This window comes from Sphaeramia orbicularis, chromosome 18 (genome assembly GCF_902148855.1).
Source record: "Sphaeramia orbicularis chromosome 18, fSphaOr1.1, whole genome shotgun sequence".
Lineage (NCBI taxonomy): Eukaryota > Metazoa > Chordata > Actinopteri > Kurtiformes > Apogonidae > Sphaeramia > Sphaeramia orbicularis.
In genome coordinates, this window is record NC_043974.1 from 27,951,064 (window position 1) to 27,974,341 (window position 23,278).

The following is a 23,278-nucleotide window of genomic DNA, read 5'->3' on the forward strand; positions in this document are numbered from 1 at the left end:
CACATAAAATGCCACTGTTGACATTTTGGAGGCTCGGTGCCTTTGTAAGTGCAGGGCATCGATATTAGAGTCATTAGAGTTGGTACTTGATCCCATATTGATAGTGAAAGAGTCGAGCACCACCCAGCCAAGACTGGTAGTTCTGGCATTACCTCTGCTGTTCCTAGGCTGATTTACCACGGCAGGGGATTGATGCACCGCTTATATCCTGAGCTATGAGAAGTTAAATGACAGCCAACGTAACCAGCCACCCTGAGATCCACCTAACTTCAAATACTACACATCTGTTTACCTCCACTTAACAGAAGTCTAATATTTAATGTGGATTTCAAATGTGACCACTGCAGGATTAATCCTCTTCAATCATTACTTACTCTTAGCTGTTTGATACATGTCATCCTGTTGCAAATCCCAGCCTGATAGAAGCAACAAATTAAAGCTGCTTAAAGGTCAGTCACTCATCATCGGCTCCCATGGTCCTGGTAATTACTCTTTGTATTGCTTTTTTAGTGTTTGCTGAGTGAAATCCCACATTCCTTGCAGGATGATTAGTTGTTACATTATGTTTATAGGTAACTTATTGCACTCTTATGGCCATGTGGAAATCGGAATGAAAATATTTTTTTTCCAACAAGCTTGTGAAACACCACTGAAAGTCTTGAAAAAAATTATATTATAAATTATATTAAAATCAAATTATAAATGAAGACCGCTCTCAAAGTCTCAAATTCAATTGTTTTCTTCTACCTATGATCTTTTTCATGACATCTTTAATCATTACAGACCTGAATGTTCGTCAGAAACCAATGGCATCTACTAATCTAAAATGTGTAGTTGCTTTTCAGCTGCATGAGATGCATGTTGTTTGGATGTTCAGAGGCTCCATAGTGAACCAGTAAAACCTATGTAATTTGACAAATAACATGGATTATAAATGTTTTTTTATGTTGCTAAAAAGGCACTTTTCCAATTTTCTCTTGATATAATCTTTCAATTTACTCTAGGGTTTTGTGAACATGTACATGATCAGTAAATTAAATACAGGAAATTATGTGATTTTCACTGAAATTGATATTCTAAGAAATTTTGGAAAATCTCTTAGGAAAGGTTAAGGCTGCCGACATAGTCAACACGTGTGATGCATTTCCTTTCACGGTTAATGCACTGAACGCAAGTGAGCCGGGCAACGCGTAAAATTCAATACATTACTCGCACTATTGGGGGTAACCCTGAGTCAGGCACAGTCCGGGGGTCAAACCAGGTGATATTCAGATCCAAATGGCTGCAGAAGAAGAGTGAATTCTGATGTTTGTTGCATCGGACATTTTAAGGGTAGGAATACCATGGTAACTCGCCCAATTCACTGGAAAATAATCACATACACAGCCATTGGTAATGTTCAGTGGAACTCACTGAGCCCATGTCACATTTTATTAGTGAACATCCTGTCTGACCCTTCAGTTTAAGAGCACAAAGAACACGTAACAGGTTGTAATATAGAACAATAATGATTTTGAATCGGAGAGACAGTCTGCGCATATCGAGGCACTGGCATAGATCCGCCATAGCTTCGTACTGCAGTGCCACGGTGGTATGTCCGGCCTCTGAACTGCAGCAGAGACAGAATTAGGATGAGGAATTCCAATCTCTGGAATTCTAGAAGGGGAGATCCATTTCCAATATTTCCAAATGTCTGTCTTCGACTGCTGGCTCGAGTGGTTCGTTTTCTGCCGGAGACTCTGGTGAATCACTGTCATCTTCTTCTTCTGTAAATATAACAACATGTTTAAACCACATTGCTTGTGTATTTCCCCTCCCGGTGACGTATGGTATTACATATGTCGCTGCGTCGTGTATCAAAAAATGGACAACACATTTTGAGACGCAAGCTCACATCATGGCAGCCAATGCGTCTCGATACGTCGCAGTGCGTTCGCATCTGTGTGCCCTTGTGTTGACTACGAAACAGCCCTAAATATAGAGGAAACAATCTGGAAATTATGACAAAAATTGTTCTTGAATAAGTGTGTTTACTTCCTTCTTCTAAAGCAAATAAATGATTTATTTTTATGAAGTTGTGGTGATAGGATGATGAAAATTTACTTGATTCCCCACACACAATTGTCGTTCTTTGTTCATGTTGTACTATAAGGCTCATAATAGTTGAATACACATAGACTTCATAATGTGCTACTTATAGGAACAGAACTGGCATTAAACCATAGCAGATATAGAGTAGATACAGGATGCTCTGTGGTCAGTAAGATCCCAACAATGAAGACCAACATGGAAACACTGATTAAAATCTGACATTCCCACCCAGCTGTTTTTATGCAGGTGAATAGAAATGATTTTGTTATGTACTTGTGATAAGGCAATTTGCCCGTTATTGTGGTCATTAATACAAAACAACTAAAAGAGGGCAAATTTATGTTGATTTGTGTATTCGCCTGGAAAGTGGTGACAATGCACATTCCTTCACTACCAATAGTCAATATTTATTTCTTATCACCATCAGCTGTGATCATTCCCTTTCCTGTCTTTTTTTTTTTTTTTTTTTAACCAAAGCAGTTGTTTTAAGCCCATAGCATCATCCTAACCATCTACATTGTAGTGGTTTTTGTCTGTATGTGTGTCATACAGAACGTGTTTCTATTGTATTTTTCATTTGTCTGCATCATTTGATGAAACAGATAAGCTTCTACCTACACAGGTTTTGTGACAGCCTACATTTTTCTCACACACTACATGCATGACTGTGACATGAAGCATAATTTCAAGTCTATTTTTTCCTGCATGATCCTTCGTGATCATGTCTTGGCCTGCGAGTCCTAAAAAATGCAAGTAATCTACACTGACTACATTGTCTTTTTAGACACTGAAAGCACTACTACTGAAACTTGCAACATTTACAACTAACAAAATCTTTCAGTATAAGCAGTCGGGCCTAACCCTCCAGGTGCTGCACAGCTATCTTTATATTCATTTTGGCAAAAATTGAGTGGATTTCTATAACCCGTATTAATTCCTGCTTAATTTGTTATGTCTATAACTTGTTGCGTCACGACATTTGCACATATACGGTCAAGACTTCTGACGAACATTTCTCAGAGTACGCCATAATTGTTTGTCAGCAGCAGCGGTTGTAGTCCATACTGAAAACATGTCCAAACTTAGAGCCGATTACCTAAAATGTTCAGTTATTGGTTGAACTAGACAGAGCAGCACAGCCAGCAACCTTGAGGGGGGTGGGGCGTGAAGTGGCTCATGTGCATTTAAAGGGCCAGCGCTCAAAACAATCTTTCTGATGTCATTACTCAGAAACAGGGTTGAAGATGGACCTGTGGATTTGAATTAATGAAGAATTCAGACCCAAGCATAGCATTTACAGTTTATGTAGACCACAGGGAAAGAATTCCATTTAAAAAAGCTAAATCTCACTCTTTTAAAGGTGGAGTAGGAGGTGTTTTCCTGGAGCATTTTTTACTATATTGCTTAAAATCCCTTTCACACTTCAGGAGGGATGTCTGAAGAAAGGGGTTTGGACTTTTGAATTGTGTATTTTCAAAATGCAGCTTGCTTGAACCGTTTTTCTAAGATCTCCTACCCCACCTTTAAGTTTTCTCTGTTTTTAGTAGAATAACCCTCAAATGAAGCATGGTGATTATAGTACATGATCATTAAATTAAATATAGGTAAATACCTGATTTTCACTGAAAAAAGGGTAAAAGCAAAGCAAAAGTAAAATAGAGAGGACAAAATTATGATAAATGGTGATAAATCATGTAAGAAATGTTAAATGGAGAGAAAGATTCATTTGGGAACTCCCACAAAAGTAGCACTGGGTCTTTATGGTTTAAGTTACACACTGTTGGTAGTTTAATCTACAGCAATAAATCATTGTTAAGATCCTTAAGCTTATGCTTATGTTTGTAGCATCACAGTTTTTGAACCTTTTGCATAAATCAGGCTCATTTAAATCAGACTCTTAACCACATATCCCTAAGTCAACCTCTAAAAAACAGGTCCATTTTTCAGGTAATCCATTTTATTTAGTTTATTTAGCTGTTTTTTCAATAAAGGAACAAAGTGGTGTAAAATACAAATATTCAACCAAAAGGTCATACTTGAGTAAATGTACTCACTGTTTGGAAGACATCCCAGTGGTTTCAGCTACAAGAAAGGTAGAAGACTAAAAAAGTATTATGAATATGGACTTGTTACCTTGACCTTATAACACTGTTTCATCCGGGGTAGACTTCTGCAATGCAACCACACCTGACAGCCAACAAAGACACCACTCCTCATTCTGTTGTGTTGAACACTCACTATCACCTTAGCCTTTCACAGCCCCCCCACCCCCCTCAAAAAAATAATCTCCTGATAAGAAATAACACAGCTGATGATTAATTATAGCCATTGTACTGGTGGACTGATATACTCCCTGCTCACATCCATCTTTAACCCCCCTTTCCCTCACTTTCATTCTCTCACGTGACCATTTGGCTCTGAGGATAGTTTTCAGAGGGACATAAAAGCTAGTCAGCTGTAAAGCTAAATGAAAGTCATTTGCTCTCCACATAGTCTACTAATGTAACGTGCAGCTTTAGGGACTATTGGTTTTTTTGTAGTTATAAAGTAACTCATTCTAAAAGGCGATGTTTAATAATTGAAAGTGATGGAAAGGAACAAAATTAGAATGGGCATAATTTAATGATTGAGTGTTCACTTCTTTCTTTCTTTCTGTCTCTCCATCCCCCTCTCTGGCGTCATCTTCTCTCTCTTCCTCTTTCACCCCGTCCTGTGCCAATACAGAATCTGTACTCAGATAGATGGTGACGGTAATTTAGTTTTCCATTTGTGTATCACTCTTCATTCAGCGTGTTTTTTGGTGGTTGTTGGCAGCGTTTGTCAGTGTGCATTGTTTGTTTCGCTCAATTGATTAAAAAAAGATGTTGTCTCATGCATTGTGACGGAGTATTTCCTCCAGAGATTGCAGAGTTATTACAGAGCGGCGGTCTGGACACCCGTTGATGTATTGTGCTGGGCTTTGGGACAAGGCGAGGTGAGGAGGAGGAGAAGCGGAGCAGGCAGAGGACGGGAGGGCGTGCACGGTTAGGAGTTAAAGACGGAAAGAAAAACAAGTCTCTCACAGACACACCAACTTCATCACACACCTCTCAGAATGACAGCAACTAGAGCTGTGTGTCTTTTGCCATGTTCCATCCCCTCAATCATCTTTCCATCAAACACCCCCTTTACCAGTGTTCACACACACACCTGCGTTACCTTACTAACAGGTTGTCATAGCACTGCCGCATGGTTGTCAGTGTCAAGGAATCTCCACATGTCTGGAGCAGAGAATGAGGAGAGGATAGTTTGTGTTGTCAGTGACAACACCTTGTCTGAGTTATCCCTGCATGTGAGACTGAACAATATTGCAGGAGCAGAAAGTCGCAGCAGCACCCAGGTGTGATGATAATCAGTGTGATCTAATGCTAGAAATGAGTGTGAGATCATTCCAGTAATAGGAGAGGCTCGGTAAAAACTTTTTCGAGCTTTTCTCTACCTTGATGTTGGAGATCTGGATTTGTGATACAGGCGTCATCAGTACAGTGTTTTTAAACCCAGACCAGTTGTAGCATTTCCTCTAGCCCAGATTTTTTTGCTTGAGTTAAGCAAAAAAAAAAAAAAAAAAAAATCTTGAATTAAGCCAAAAAGTCTGCCAATGGAACAAGTGAAAATTTTCTCGTTAAGATTTCTTGAAATAAGATTTTCAAGATCCGTTGTCTAAAAATAAGTTCTTATATCTCACTGAAAAGTTACTCTTTCAGTGATTATGTCTTATTTTAAGCGTGATGAGATGTTTTGACTAGAAATGAGAAAAATACACTTAGTAAGTTTTTGATTTTTGCAGTGTAGGTTGTTTGCGCAGGAAATTTGCCTGAGTAAAATTTCCTCAAATTGAAGAAAATTTGACTCTACTCAGATGACATTTGGTCCCTCTCTAAAAAGAGTTAAAGTTACTCTTTGGGTAGACCTCTCCACACTCAATATAGAGCCAAATTTACTCTTTTTGAGGAAAATACTTTTGACTCTGGAAAAAATGCTTCGTATTTTTTCCTGTGTGTGGTCTTAATCTTGTGAGAATCTCCTATGTCTGAGATTTGTAAAGGACAAATTCCACAGCAAATGTCCCACCCTGTTTCAGTCCCATTAGTCCCATGCAAATCCGCACCTTTGAAATTTGTTTGGATTTGCAACTTTCTGTCTGTCTGCCATGCATTTATTTCATCTATGTCCTGGTTGAGGACTATGTAGTCTGGCTGGTGACAATCACTGAAAGTTTTAAAAGTGTTCTGGGTGGAATTTCAGGAGGCTCATGTTGTGATATAACATGGATATTCACCCAAGGAGCAAACTTAAATCCTTCAGAAAAACAACATCTCAGAGGGTCAGATGGATGATAGTAGGAACATTTTTCTGTGGTGAATCTGCCCTTGACATCAGAGCCAGGGAATAATGTCAGTAAATTCATGTAAAAAAAACATATCTGCTTGTCCTATGCGAATAAAACACAGATGTCGGGGATCAGTTTCTACCGGTGGTCACCAGGTTAAAACTTGTCCTGTGTAAATGGAGCTTAACAAAACTTAGATGAACGGTCATATGGCGCAGTTGCATGAGATAAGCAAACACTGGTTTTTATGTGAATTCACTAACATTATTCCAATGCATCTGATGTGAAGGATGCTTACACACCTGATGAAAGACAGAAAAATATTCCTTACTGTATCTGAACATGTATGTCATCCATCCTATCTCATACACATGATGAAATAAGATGTTCTTCTGAGGGACTGAATTAGCTCTTTCAGTGAATATCCATGCTATGTCATAACATGAGCCTGCTGAATTTGCACCAGAAACAATTTAAAAAACTTGAGTGTATTATCACCACTGCAGCCTCTGTGGTTCTCAACCAAAAAAGTTCATGAACAAGTGGTGCCAGGCACAACAAACCCCGCCCCTGGCATGTATTGTAGCTTATTTTGGGATTGATCCAGCTGATGTCATCATGTCTATGCGTGTGCTGATGTCCGCATATCAATAGCCTCTATATATGTGCCAAGTCTGAAGTAAATTGAAACAAAATTGAGGTTTTTATAGACATGTGAAATCTCGCCTATTGTAAGTAAATAGGAGGAAAAAAAGGATGTAAAAAATTCATAAAAAATTTGAACTTTGACTTTGACCCAAAATGTAATCACATCTATTGTTGGTCACTGGGAATCTATAAACCCAACTTGGTATGAATTCAACCAATAGTTTTTTTGCTACAGAATTTTGAAATTGGGGTGGCTCAGGCATCGGTTTCGGATGCCTCCTGGATGCCTCTCTGGGGAGGTGTTCCGGGCATGTCCCACCGGGAGGAGACCTAGGACATGTTGGACAGCCTATGTCTCTCGGCTGGCCTGGGAACGCCTTGGGGTCCCCCCGGAAGAGCTGGAGGAGATGTCTGGGGAGAGGGAAGTCTGGGCATCTCTGCTTAGACTGTTGCCCCCGCAACCCGGCCCCGGAAGAAGCAGAAGTTAATGGATGGATGGATGGAATTTTGAAATTTCATGTATTGTAAGTAAATGGGGAAAAAAAAAGATTTAAAAATTTATAAAAAATTTAAACTTAGACCTATTTTTCCCAAAATGTAATGAAGGTTATTCTGGGACACTGGCAATCTATAAACCAAATTTGGTATGAATTCAAGCAACAGTTTTGCTGCTACAGACATATGAAATTTTGCGCATTATAAGTAAATGGATAAAAAAAAAAAACAATTTGAAAAATTCATAAAAAATTTGAACTTTGACCTACTGTTCTCAGAATGTATTGAGATCTATTCTGGGTCACTGGTGATATATAAACCAGATTTGGTATGAATTCAACCAATAGTTTAGCTGCTAGTGTTAAACAAACAATACCCCTTGCCTTCACTTTGGGGGGCAGGTTAATAAATGTACAGAGGATGTAAAGAATGTTGTACATCACACCAAATCAGAGATGTAAATTTACATGGGACTAATATTATCACAGGACCTTGAAATAGGGTGGTTGATTTGTGGTGGAATATTTACTTTATAAATTCCAGACACCAGATTCACACTGGAGTAAGATCACAAACTATTTTTGTCATTATTATAATTTCCCAGAGGTCCACAAGAAGGATTTAGTAAAGAATGTAATTTGTACTTTCCAGAGTTAAAAAAAAAAAAAAAAAAAAAAAAAAAAAGATATCACTTGAATTCAACCAACAAAAGACAGTTCTGCCAAAATCCAGGTGCACAGGGAAAGCAGGAAATGCAGGTCAGTGGGCAGGGAGAGCTTCAAGTGCATTTGTTTTACTGGCAGTGTTGTCTTCTTCTGTAGACTGTGTTGCATCAGTGACCGTTTACTGCAGCCTAGTTTTTCCTGTATACCTCTACACTGGCACAACATGAAAGATTTTTAAGGTTTTTCTTTTGTTGTTTCTGAAGTTATAAAAGATTCACTTGTGCTTCGTTACTTCATATATCCTTAGTGGAGGTAGTTCAATCACCTGCATCTGTTTGGTGGTTTGTCTCTTAGCGGCAGGATTGCGCCAAAGCTGTTGCACCGATGAACAAGGTGCTTTTTAAAGGAAAAGAAATGCAGTTGTGGTTTTAATATAAACAGGATCAGTAGATTTTATTTAAGTAACAAAAAGAGAAGTCGTTTTTTCTCATCTTTTTAAATAGAAAGGTATAGAAATGAAGAAAATCAATTGTGCAGCTACAAATTAGAGGTCTGAGATAACATATGAGGATGAAACTAATATTGTGTCATTGTGACTGCTGCTGGGGTTTTCATTTAACGTTTTCTTGTGAATTAGAAAACAGTATTCAGTCCCACTGCCTTTTTTATATTGTTGGAATAAGTGGCAGCTCCTTCACCATCAAGCCAACTCATTAACACCATAGACATGTTTCAAAATGTAAAAAAGTAGTGTGTACAGCTACTCAGATTTACAGTACCTCTCTTTGATGAAATGAAGCTCTTTTGGCAGCACTGGACTATGCTGCTCCCGGGAGCCATCATGCCAGTCACAAGCAATCAGGAAATTGAATTTCACATGTGCATGACAATGGGAAGTGTCCAGGTGACCTCTGATTGAACAGTGAACCATTCATCCCTGCCATCATGTTCTTAAGCCATAACTGATGTGAGTTTCATTCAACTCCGCCTCAGCACCTCCCTCCCATGTCTGTATCAGCAGCAGATGTTTGATCAGAGATAAGCATGCAGGTCAATGTCGACCTCATCACAACGGACCCAGTTTCGCCCATCATGCCAATAACTGCCAGGCGATGGGTCCTCCCCTTTGCTGCGCTCTGATTGACAGCTCTCCACTGACAAGGTTTATAGGGGTCAGGACCTTCCTCTCTGTCACCTCTAATTGGAGCACTGTGCCATTAGTTGGTGGACCCAGACCTTGGCTGACAGGGACCGGACAGTTGGCCTCCTCTGTGTGAAAGACAATGGAGCCCCTCTGAACAATCCACACCAAAGCGGCAGTCCTCCGGTATAAACTGTTTAATAATCAGCCTCTGCTCAGGAAGTGCAGATGTGTGTTCAGTCAGTTGTTGAGGGAAAACTACCTTGTGTAGGCAGTTAAGAGGGCAAATATCCCACTATGTCAAGGCTAGCTTTGATATAGCAGCGCCACTCAGCCCTAAACAAACAAATGAGCGAGAATAATTGACCTTCAGGCTGTGTTACTCTGTTAACCTGTCCTGCTGGGAGTTAAACCTCTACTGTGATTCCCGGGGCCCCCTGCTACGCCGGTGATTCCACACTACACGCGTCACCTCACACACAAACACTGCAGGTGAGCTGACCATATTTGCATAAGTCCGTGTAACCGTGTATGTGTGCGACCCCTGCCAAGCAGAGGTGAGATGTGATCCCATAAACCATTAAGTGTATGGAATGTACTGTACATACAGGAGCGGCTCCGTGTTTGCAGGAGTATAAATATTTCCTATATGGCAGATTGTGGCTTTGAGCAGGATTACTGCTAAATCTTATAATTAGCATGAAAGGCCAGCACGAAAGAGAGACGGAGAGGAGAATAAGAACGGACAAGGGGACTGACCTCCGCTATCTCCCCCAGGCATGCCTATTGCTTATCTGGCTCCATGGCAGCTATGTTTATGTATAACCTAAGGAGTACGGAGATGTGCGCAGCATAAGCTCCTGTGTGACAGTTCAATTTCTGAATTGGTTTTTGATTATGGAATAATCTTGAAGAAGCTTTCAAGAAGGACTTTGCTGATCTTGGAAAGGTTTTAACACTACATTAAAACATTTCAGTTAATTTTCTGGCAGTTTCTGTTTTTGTTTTGGGAGAAAAATGCTCAAAATTCATAGTATTGTATATATCATTGTGTTTGGGATGTTTACACCAGATATTATTGTCCATTGTATGATCGTGATTACAAATACACATCCAATCTTAGAGCTTGGTATCATCCAATTTACTCCAAACAAACCATGGCCATTAGCATCCTGCAGTGCAGTGCCTCTCCCCAAACGTTTCACATCCGCTTTTATTTATCTGACATATTACTGTGTTGCTTTTGTAATCTCTATGTTGGATATTCCCACAGTGTTGTATTGCTTTTTCTGGTTTGTATAATAATTGCTCTGTCTAAGTCATTGAAGTTGTTGCATAAGGTGATTCTCAGCAGCTACTGCTATAGAAAGGCAGAATGAGTCCTACCCACGTACACGGTTTCTGAAAACCACCTTTGATCACTTTGCCTCTTAATTGACAGGATGCTAATTTAGTTGTTGATTTGAGGTTGGATCACAGCAGTCATTCAGGAGATTTGCGACTACAAATAATGCTGGTGAACAAAGATGCTGGGGTTTGATATAATTCATGTAGTGTCACACTTTAAAGTCACCCACTGTTCCACTTAGATCTACTGATATTTTCATATTTGCCAGTTTGCAGAGCCTCCTTTCTTTTATTTTCTCTGGGTTTCATTGTTTGCCTTTGTATCTACCTAGGGAAGCATTATTTGACTAGATAATAACAAAACAGCACAGATTGTTTATTTTGAGTTGCCTCACTGTAATGTCAGAGTATAGAGTTCCTATTCACTTATTTTTCATATCCAGCATGTTGCAATTGGAACTTTTAATTTGAAATCACACTTTGCTTAGTTTGATAAAAAAAAAAAAAGATGTTTGGTCATATCAAAGTTTGCCAGAGTTACGCTCAACCTGAGGTGAAAATTAGCCGTGTAATCACAAATGGATTATGCAAATTAAAGATCAATTGCATTTTCCTTGTTTTCCAGAAAACGTAGTCACTTTGTTTCCCAACAGCTTTTGGCCATCAAGGTGAGTTTGCGGCGAGCCAGCAGGGTTCCTCATCTCCCTCCAGTGGGTAACGAGCTTATTTTCCATACGTAGCCAGGTGCATGTTTTAAGATAGAGCCTTAACAGCGTGGTGTGGTGGTGAATTCCAATTGAGCCAAGCCCAGGTACAATAACACTGTTATGAATGCAGCCCGTGATGTTGATGGCATCCATATCACACTCAGAGGGACAAGAAAAAAGAGCCTGACATCTGTTTCAAGCACACTCCAGCCTTTACATCTCCCCACAAAGTCATGGGTTGGGAGGCGCACGTCTGGCTTTCCTAGATTAAAATGTGTCAACAAGCTTAACTGCTGGCTTTGAAACTTGCCTCTCTCCCTTTGTAATTCTCCTGATGGTTGGTGAATTTCCATTTTCTTAAGCATATGGTTAATACAATCATACTCACAGCCCATTACATGATTACACGTTTGACATTCTTCCAAAGATTACCCGCAATACATATAGATTTTTCTCTATAATTAACACCTAAGTGGCATTTCTTGAAGTTTGTGTCCCATGTAACTGAAACTTAATAATTACAGTAGATTGTTATAGCACAATAGCAGTATTCCTGGCTGATATTCAGGAAATGTTCGCTTCCATTTGCATGATAATCCCACACAGTGTTCTTGAAGAAACAAGGGTTGTTGCTCGCTATCAAGCCAGTGCTCTGGCTACCTCATCCTGTTGGACTCAGACTTTTTTTTTGGTTTAGTTATGGGGATTACTCTTTTGGACGAGCTTTAAAGACTACAGTGGGAAGGGGAGAGGAAGAAGCAGCTGGGCTTAAGGACAGGATAAAACAGAAAAGGGGGAGGTAGGGGTGTTGTGGTGGGTAAAAGATGGAGAAACAGAAAGACAGAGGTGTTCAGTTGCTCAGGAAACATTCCCTTTCTGTGTTGCCTTCTCCTCTTTTCATTGCTGAAGGTCAAGATAAATAATCGATAGCATTAAAAAGAGCTCCCCATCCCCGGTCTTTTGTGTCTGAGACTTGGTCCCCATTGACAATTAAAGGCCCCTGAGTCATTAATGTTCAAGTAGCCTGGAAACCCCTTAGCATTGTTCCTTCTGAATGAGAGGAAATCCAATGCAGGCTTGAGGTTTGCCAGTCGGGTCATGACATTGACAGGGGATAGGCCGGATGATTTGCTACGACTCTGACACTATTCACTCTTAAAAGCTGCAGAGAGGATGCCTCAGATGCACCCCACCTTGTCCTCTTATATACAAGCACTACTTGACTTTACAGTTATTTTTGAAATGGAGAGAAAACAATAACATTGGCCTTTATGAAGAAGTAGTCACGAAAGCTGGAGAGGCAGAGACGGAGGGAGCAAAAAAGAAAATGTGAAGGCTGGCCTCTTTTTTTTTTCAGTGCGCTGTGTCACTATCAATAGTGACACCTTGAACAATTCAGTCAGTGATACTGAAAGTGCTGCGTGTCAGCAACCCTGCCTGTGACACTCCCAGAAGGCACCAGCTCCCCTGGTGGCAGGTCACACTATAAAAAGAACAATCAGTCGCCTGATGGAACTAATTTCATCTGGCCTTTAATGTTCTCGTCCCTCCCTTCTTTCACTCACTCATCCTTCCAGCCAAGCTCATTCACACACACAGGTATTTATGCTACTTGTCTGTACTCCGGCTCCCTCTTGTACTCCCTCTTTGTGTCTGTGTGTCTGTGTCTTTCCTTTCGGTCTCACCTCACCATACCCTCCTCTCTTGCTCCGTCTCATCTCCTCACTCCTCTGTTCTTGTCAGGCTTTCCTTACCTTTTGCTTTGCAGTCACGTTTCATCTCTGTGCATGACTCATTCTGCTCAATAAGCTCCAAAGTAAGCAGATTTGTCCATCCTCTCCCCTCTCTCTTTTTCTCCCTCTCTCTCCCCCCTCCTTCCTAAGAAGGCTATTGTGATTCACGGAGGAAACCCTTCAGAGCAAATATTCTCTGGGCATTTCATGTATAAACATGCCTGACTTTCTATCACCAGGGGGAAAAAAATGAAATGCAAAAAAGCTTTGTGTAATGCAGTGATTCAATACATAACAACCAACAAATGTTTTGATGCATTGGTCTGAGCCGTTTGGTCAAGTTAATGCCAAGTGTGATAAATAGATTAGTCTCTAGATGGTGGCCTCAAACGAGTTTCCTCCATCGCTTAAGGCAGAGTTGTCATTCCAGCTAATTTGTTGGGATTTTGCCTGCCAAGAGTCCAACTGGTGATGAAAGAAGTCAGCGCCTTTAGCATTTAGACAGAAATAAACAAATTCATACTCTCTTTCTCTCTCTCTCTCTCTCTCTCTCTCTCTCTATATATATATATATATATATATATATATATATATTTATATATATTTATATATATGTATTTTAACTGGATGTGAAATCCCTTCCTCCAAATGCCATTGTCAGGATTAAGAGTCAGAAAATGCAATATGAGTTCAATTACAAAAAGCAACCTCAGTGACATAGGCACAGAGAGCACACACCAAAAAGAAAATAAAAACCACAAGCATTAGTATTCACATATTTCTACACATTTCTATATATAAATTGAGTGTTGTGGAGAGCTTTTGGAGTGACTAACATGAACAGAAACACATCAGAAAGAATAGATTCTTTTATCATCCGGCAACACAGCAGACAAGGAATGCAAAGATTTTTGCACCTTTTTCCTTGTATCTTTCATCAGCTGCTCGCCTCCTAAATTATAAGAGCAACTCATTAGGAATGTTGACAGTACAATATAACATGACGCTGCCACCGCTCAGCAAAAAGTGCCTCACTAAGCATGCAAACAACAACTTCAATTATGTGTTTTTTTGTTTTTTTTTTTCCTCCCTCTTCTGTCACATGGCCAGTTATTGCCTCAGATGATGTACAGTATGCTGCACTGGGACATACATATGGAACGACTTGAGGACTTTAGATTAAAATTGATTTTCCTCCCCTTGGGAAGTAGAAAAAGTCAAGAATTGTTACTTGCACATTTATGAAACAGATTTAGTCTGTTGACATTGAAGGCTATTTGATAAGTAATTAAATAGCCTTTACCCAAGACAAGGTGACGGGTAACTCTTTGTCATTCTCCCTTGTGTACAGTAGCTCTGTAATGATGATATACAGTCTGCAGCTTGTTGTTTTGTGCCTGATACTATAAAGAAATGGATCATATTTTGTGGTTGCAGTGAAGGATTGCATTAGTATTTGTCAGTCATGGTCATTTGTGCAATTATCGAAGAGGCTCAGGCTGAGATTGTGACAGAATGGAACAGGAAATGTATGCAGTATGTCAATTAATATACAATATGTTGTTCATGTGTGAGCTGTGAGGGTGCGGCGCAGGGAAACACTTGGAGGCGGTAGTACCCTCTGGCAGCCAGGGTCCTCTGATTAATGAGTTATCCCAGCCTCGTCGCCTCAGACGGGCAAGAGGCCACACATCTGTTTGTCACTCAGGTCTGACACCTACTCTCAGACCGGCTGCCAGCCGCTCGCCGAGGAATTCTCCAGATGTTTCAAGGTTTCTGTACATGGCACGGGGCCACTATATCCCAAAACACCAGCCTGACATTGCATTGGTGACACCTGACTGTGTTAAGTAACCTTAAACTCTGAAACTCTAAATTGCTTCATCAAAGAAATGTGTTTTATTACTTTAATCACTCTATAGTTACTTTCCTAACTTTTTTTTTTGGAAGATTAAACAAATATATTGGATAATGATCTGCTTTTAACATGTAGTGTGTGGTGTCTTACTTTACGTGATTGATTTTTCCATGTGACTGGCCTCAAGATCAACTCAGTAATTTAGTATTTAGTATTTATTTAGTTACAGGACTGTGTGTAGTGGCATTAGTTGCAAAGAACAAGATGCATGCACCAGATTTAGCAGAGAAGCTAATTTCCGTCTGTTGTCCTGGACAAACGACCAACATAATAAAACTTCACATGGATTACGAAGTACTAATATACTGGAAGAAAACCGTTAAACATGACAGATATAGGAAAGTATGCTCAGGCTGAATGGTTACAGTCAAATGCATAAAAAGGGGTGTACATTCTAAAAATACAAAAAAACAACAACAACAAAAAAAAAAAATCTGCCAGTGGAACAAGAGAAAATGATCTTGGTAGGATTTCTTGAAATAAAATTTTCAAGATGTATTGTCTAAAAATAAGTTCTTATATCTCACTGAAAAGTTACTCTTTAGGTGATTATGCCTTACTTTAAATGTGATGAGATATTTTGACTAGAAATGAGAAAAATACTCTTGGTAAGATTTCGATTTTTGCAGTGTATATTTCCAGACCTGCATCTGTGTAATACACCTCATTATATAACCACTACAAAAAACCAAAATGGAAATCCATCTGCAGACAAATAAGTAAAGATTACAATTTGCATTCTATTCCCTGGGCATTGGTTTTGTTGTAAGGCACAGATACAATGCGAGGGATTTCTGTTAGTGAGTTTGTGATGGGAGGTTATGGCGTTGCTCAACAGGTGGTGAAATCGGGGTGTTTCTATGACTGAATAAGGCTGGAAATCCTCAGCTCTGACGGCTGACACAGATACAGGCCACAGTGAAACTCTTGTAACCCTCTTGGAGTTGGCTAGAAAAGTTGCCAGCACCTCCTGAGTTCTTTTTTTATTTTTTCCTTTTGCTGGGCTTGGTGTGGTTCCAGGTGTTAGCCCAACCCAACACCTAACATGATTTCACACATTCACTGTGTTATAGGACAGTATTTAATTTTTCTGAAGCAGATTGAAGCCTTGTTGTGTTTGTGCATCCTAGATAATTCATAAAAATCGTAATGTCCACTTTTAACATGCTAACTACAGATACCGATCAGTTTTATTCATTCATAAGAGGAACATTATTTTCTATCAGCTCCAGAAAATAAAACTTTAATTATTTATTTTTATTATGGTTTTAACTGGTGTTTGATATTTATTTTATACTCTGTCCCTCAAAGACCTAAATAGCCCCTGACCTGAGGCATCTACCATTCTAAAATGTTTAATAACTTTTTAGCTACTAATTCTGTCATTACATTCTGCCTGAATTATTTACATGTAATATCTTAGCTTTTCAGCGGCATCACATATGACCTGTTTGAATGTACAGAAACATTGTCATCTTCTGCAACATTGATTAACCTATAAAACCCATGTAGTTTGACAAATGATACTGGGTATAGATGCTTGTTTTTATGATCAGTTCATGATATATTTTACTGAAAAACTTTTTCTTCACTTTTCTGTTTTGACTCATACAGTAGTCATGGGAAATTACCTGATTTTTCACTGAGGATCATATTATAAATAATGTAATGAAAAAAAAATAGATCTAGGTTTTTAAATACTCTTCCTTGAAACAGTCTCTCTCCAGCTTAACTTGTAGCCATACTAGGACATGTTTGTGCCAGATGTCAAAGGACTTTCAGGTATTTGTGTTAAAGGCAGCTGTTGGGGACGAAACGCTTGGTTTGAGATCAGGAAGTATACTTTGCCTCTAAACTTTGGTTACTTACAACTTAGAGGAGGATTTAATTTCATCTGGTTGGCTTCATTTCTTCCACACATTTTTCTGTCTTGCGTGAAACAGTTGGACCCTGGTTCAGAATGGGACCTCGGATATCACGTATCAATAGCCTGTGATAAAAGTTCAGCAAGCAAAGCTGATATATTGTCGCTGTCCCAAAAGGGAGGATAATTTATGAAACCTTGTCCTCCGCTACCTTTTGTGCACATAGGAGCTTTTATACTGGCTTCCAAGCAGCTCCTGTATATTGATGCCATTTTTATAATCTCAGTTTTCCCTTATTTCCCACAAATAAAGGAGGGGAAAAACTCATAATGGAATTCAGCCAAGGCATTGGATTATAAATGAGGTCTGCGCCAGGCTTCATAACGTTATTTAGATTCCTGTGTACAGAGACCCGTGTTCCAACTCCCATCAGCACTGCGACAGAATCAAATGTGAATATAAGCTGATATAGGGAAATTGGTTTGTAATGTGCTGATGCTTTGGAGACCCTGCGCACAGGCAAGAAAAGGAAAAACTGCAGTTTTTAGCACATGCAGAGTGATGTTTTAATTACTTGAATTAGAATGATAACAACCACCCCCTCCTATCCCAGAATGAAACAAATTAAAAGGGTTACACTGAAAGTCAACTCATTTTTTTTCTCGAGGAATGCCTGGTGTTATCAGGCTGTGTTTTTATGTTTTGCCCAGTCATGTTTGCACAGTTTCTTTGTAGGTTTTAAATTTATTCTTGTTTCTTGTGGCATTTGTGAACGTGGCGTGTGTTTCTCAGTGGCATAACTGTGATAATGCTGTGACAGAAATAAGACTGATGAGGGAAGATGGAGAATGACTAATGTGTGTATTCAGTCTGTTTGCAGATGGTGAACCTTTTAGCATGTCCTGCTGCATGTCTTTGACGCCGCTACATAATGTATATGTGTCCGCATCAAAATGGCTGGAAACTTGTCTGTTCATTAGCCAGCCTTTTAAGATTTTGTATTTGATGTTGAAAATGTTACTGCGCTTTGATCAAAAGCTGACTAGAAACTGATGTCAGTCTCTTTTTCCTTTTTTTTGGTTTTCTTCAAGTTGTAGAGACTGTTATTACTGGTGGTAAACAAACTGTTTTCTAGTTTTCATGTCACTGTGAAGGTGCTTTTAACAGATGATGAACAGAAATGATACTTGAAGTAGAGAAAAATGTTCAGATTGTAAGTTCCCAAAATGTTAAAACTCAATTTTGCAATTTTCTGGGCCATTAAAGTTATTAAATCTGAATTCATGAGATCTTAATCACATCAAAAATGTGTATTTTTTGTCTGCTTTAAATCATTTGTGGGTGAAAGGCATGTTTCTGATTTTGCAAATCTTGAAATTGGGCCTAATACTTTCTTTTTACTTAAACTTTCCTGTTGGGAAACTACGTTAATGTACTCAGTCATAAATATATTTACCAAGAGTGCTTCAGCAAAAAAAAAGTCTAATTTCATCTTAAAAACAACAATTATGTTGTTTTTTTTAAAAATACATTTGTCTATATTCTTTAGTCTTAGTGACACTAAACTCTACAATATGTTTTTGAGCTGTAATCAGAATCACAATACATTACATAATGCGGACAACTGTGCCTATAAGAAAATCTAGAAATTTGTAAAAAAGAAAAAAAAAAAAAATCTGTAGGTGAAAAAATGCTCACTTCATTTTGAAAACTTTTTCCGAACCTTCCTATATCCATGTTGACATAGAATTGCACTTTTAGTCTTGTATCAGCAGAACTCTACATCATGAAATTGTAAAAATAAATTAGAAAAAATAAATCTTTAACGGCTTCTAATCAGAGGCATTTAGTCCAACTGTCCTTCAGTGAGATTCTTCTTAACCTAATTCACTTTCCAAAGGCTGAACTGAAGCTTTTTCACTGCTTTATTCTGAACCACTGGACTCACACAAACAGAGATTTGGTCTTGTAAAACAAGTTGAGTTGATCTCTTCATTTGTTTGTTGGTTTGAATCCAAAATACTGCAGCAAAACATCAGTGCCACCACAACACAGGCTGCAGAATTACATTTTTTGTCTGGAAACTTTGGTAGATTTAAGAATAAATCAGAGCTTCAGTACCCAGTGGGAAACGAGAATGACTACAAGAGAAAGTAGAGAAAATATTCTAAATGGAGCGTACATGTAAATGATTTTTATGCGGGTTTCTGTCAGGAGACAAAAGCAGTACAAAAACCTAAAATAACCCTTTTAAGTACTTGATGTGGTTCTGTATCTTGTGATTCTCCGTCATACGGGGAACCTGAACTACTGAAGTCTCACATCCAGACACTGATCACTTCCATCTCAACCTCTGAAGGGCTTTATAGATTTCAGAATCATGCAGAATTGGAGTGAAGTTACACTTTAATATAAATGTGTGATACTTTAAAAATAGTCAAATATAATTAAAATAAACACAATTCATGAGCAGGACACTTCTGTGCTAGCATAAAGATGATTTTAACTCCAAGTAGACTTCTCTACTGGGACAGAGAAGATGGAAAAGTGTGGCTTTTTGCAGTGTTGTGGGAAAATTAAAGTTTCATCTTATGTTCCATTCTTCTGCACAAAAGAACCCATAACTTCAGCACTTTGGCAGCATTTTGTATAATCTTCAAGAACCTAAGAAGATAGAAGCAGAGGGAGAGCAGTATGACATGTCATGAGCTGTTGTGCAGAGAGGCAAGACATGTTGGTTTTTCCACCTTACTTACTACAAGGTTAACTTCGGGGAGTTTTGATGGAGGCAAACATCGTCTGTTTTGGCAGCCCAACCTAGTACACCTCAGAAGTTGGTCCCAAGAAAACAAGCAACAACGTTCCCTCTGCAGTTCCAACCCAGTTCACTTGCTCAACTGCATAACATACAAACTGAAATAGCTAGATGTCTAATCCATCCATTAAATGTAATTGAGACTGAAACGGTGCATTAGAGCCAGTCGGTAGGATTGAGCTCGGAGACGAAAATTGTAGGGATTAGAAAAATATCAAATATATGTACATGCTTGTATTTTTTCCCACAGTGAGAAAATACTGCAGAAAAGTCTCTTAGTAGAGCAGCTAAAATTACCTTGTCAATCGTGTACCAGCTGCAGACTAGTTTTCTGCTTGTCTCGCTGGCACCCGAAGAAAAAGGGATGTAAAAGGGTCAAAACAAGCTCTGTTTGGATGGTTTTCAGGGCCATGTGTCTAATGGGTGGTTTTTAATGAGAAGAGGCTATGACGCCTGATTTAGAACTGCAGTGACAGGCAGTCAGAAGGAAAAAGCAATCCCCTTCCCATCTCCAGCGTACTACCATTATTTGTTGTCATGATGCACAGAACGTTCCAGCGAAAATAGAAGCAGAAAACTGCAAACAAAGTCGGTCCCATGCATTTCTTTTTCTTTTTTTTTTTTTCATCTTGTCAGCTTTCTGTCAAGGATGTGCTTAAGACTTCTTCTTAAAAGCTTTGCAAATGTAAATATGAACCTCCAGTTGCCAGTGAGCTTTGAGAATAACAAAAGAAAAATTTGTCAGAACAGTGCCTTTGCTCTGTTTTTAATGTGGCAAAATTAGCACACCAGAGGAAAATAGTGCTAAAAATTCAAGGCAATCCCCTGAATGATCACACAGTGAAGTGACGAAATGAGATGGTGTAAAGATAAATCATATTATGTATCTCGAGGGTAATACACATTGCAAATGGACAGCCTACTTTGATTCTTATATTCCCCGGGGAACACAGTCATAATGTTGTACTGGGAGAGCGTAGCTAGTCTTTTGATGCCTTATTTGCATCGACAACTTGCACAGCTGACGTAGTTAAAAATGGAGTGCGCCATTCCTGAGCAAGAATGGATAGGTTGTGTGAGCATGAGCCGTTGACGGAGTATGTGTTGAATGTCGTGAAAGCACTTCAAATCTCCCCCTGGTGGCAGCCAGCAGCGTAGGTCATAAATCCTGACAGTGTATGTTATAAGGCTATGTTTATACGTGGACGGGTATTTTTGAAAACAGAGATTTCCCCCTCTGTTTTACAAAAAAACCTTGTGCAGACATGATCGTCTTCGGAAAACTCTGCGTTCGTATGTCTATTCCATCAAGAACATGCCAGGCCTGTAGATGGCAGTGTAGTGGGACGATCGAGTATTAACCAGTCAGAATCCTGAAGAGAATCACAACGAAACGTCACTTCCTCTATAAACCAATGGAGATGTAGTTTTCCTGGTTCCATGTCCGAGATTTGTAACCAATACAATGCAGATGTATGAGCTTGTGTCTTTATTTACAATCACAAACTGCTTTTCTGATGTGACTGAGGGGTTGAAAAAGGGTTTGAACTCTGAGTCGAACCCTGTTAATTCTGTAGTCGTTAACAGCTGCGTCTGTTTTTAATCATGTTTTGTCTTTAGCTCATGAAGACCACTGTGCACAGACGTAAATGATGCCTTCATTTACCTTCTACTGAACTGGACAGAACAGATAAAGGATAAACAAATACAATAAATAAAATTTGAAGTATGCCAATGTGGAAACACCTCATAAGTCTTATTTTATGTCAAGTAAATACACAAAGATCCTGTTAAGCAGATGCAGTGGGCGCGAATTAGCTAAGATGCTAACATTTGCTAGCACCAAACTTCCTTATTTTCTCATTTAATATTTGTAACTTCACTTATCAGCTCCATCCTCTTCCTCTACACTGGATCATCACACTTGAACTTGGTGGAGTATTTTCATTATCTGTCCGAGAATCTCCGTTTTTGTGCTTCCCTCTATTTACAAACAAACACAAAAACAGAGATTTGCTGAAATCTCCATTTTGGCCCGTCGTTGTTGTGTGAACGATAGAAACAAAGGCAGAGAAAAGTCTCAGTTTTCAGCAATCCCCGGCTACATGTAAACAGACTCCAAGACTTGGGTCAAACTGAAAACAAACAAACAAACTTAAAATTACATCCAGCAATTTTTGTTGTGTTTCCGGTTGATTTCTTGAGTTATGTTTCTGCTCAAATTGCCATATTTCTGATAATTTTGTTTGATGATGAGCAATTTCTGACCATCTCCCACAGCCCATGCATTTTGGCTTCATTTTTACACATGGAGAAAAAATGGCTTTGGAAAATCCACCTTTTACACAGACTAGAGTATTTAATGAATGCTTCCTATGCCTAAGTTACTGGAGTAAAGCTGTATGGATCAATCCAAGTCACTTCGCACAGGACCCCTGCCATGCAAATAGGAAAAGCTAGCAATAATTTTCTTTTTCAGCCCACAAATGTACAACTTGTAAACTTTTTGTTGTGATTGATTTCATTAGAGTCGCTTACACCAACTTTTAAAGCCTCTCGAAATTTGTCTTAAAATGGTAAAAATGCATAAAATGTAAAAATGTAATGTCTATTTAAGCATCCACTGAAAACTGAGAAGCGTATTGACTATAAATAACCTTCTTTAATGACAAAATCTAAATAAATCCTTGTATAAAGTATCTGTTCATTTTGAAATAACATTTTCCTTTACATATCTGCTTATACTGAACAATCTATTATGGGAATTTTTGCGCATAGCAATAGTTATAGTCACTAAATGAAGAATTATAAATGGTTGTACTGTCCATATTCCTGGGTAGATTAGTGAACACAAATATGTGACGTTAGTTGACATTTAGCACAACATCCAAAGCTTGGAGAACAATGCACGATGTAGCTCTGTAACTTTTCTAATGACAGCTGACTGGTTTGTGGAATTAATAGCAGAATTTAGCGTAACCACACCAACTTCAACCAAATATCAGAGAAAATGAAATGACATTTTATATTCTATCTATTATGTCTATCTATTTTTTTGTGTATTTGTGTATTTGTGTTTGTGCTTCTTTGTATTTTCCGTGGCGTTTTTAGGATAATAACTAGAAAAGCACTTGGAGAGCGCAGACCTCCGCCAAGGCAGATCAGGTCCTCCCCCCCCCCCCCCGGATCACCACAAAAATTAACCATTTGTTCCTTGTGCCAGTATCAACATTTCCTGACAATTTCATGAAAATCCTTCCATAACTTTTTCAGTTATGTTGTTAACTAACCAACCAACCAACAATCAAAGGTAATAATAATAAGGGTCATTCTAAGTGACTCTGGAGAATCTTCAAGGTTTACTTAAGTATGTACGACCCTAGATTTGATAGTTAAAAGCCTGTTGTGGATTTGAGTTTGTAGTGGCTTTGAGGGGATGTAATTATGTTTCTGTGTTGCTGTTGAACAAGTAGTGCATAATAAT

At 38.8% G+C, this 23,278-nt stretch overlaps 1 protein-coding gene and 1 long non-coding RNA gene across 4 annotated transcripts in view; one reads left to right on the forward strand and one right to left on the reverse strand.

Moving 5' to 3' along the window:
• ppargc1a (peroxisome proliferator-activated receptor gamma, coactivator 1 alpha) overlaps nucleotides 1-23,278 on the forward strand; it is a 325,980-nt gene that overhangs the window by 35,889 nt on the left and 266,813 nt on the right. The gene's annotated exons all lie outside the window — the stretch shown is intronic.
• Nucleotides 1,249-15,769, reverse strand: LOC115438657 (uncharacterized). The gene is made up of 3 exons (XR_003938124.1): nucleotides 15,759-15,769; nucleotides 4,324-4,328; nucleotides 1,249-1,363 (listed from the first exon to the last, which is right to left on the reverse strand). It is a non-coding gene; the product is annotated as an uncharacterized LOC115438657 (long non-coding RNA).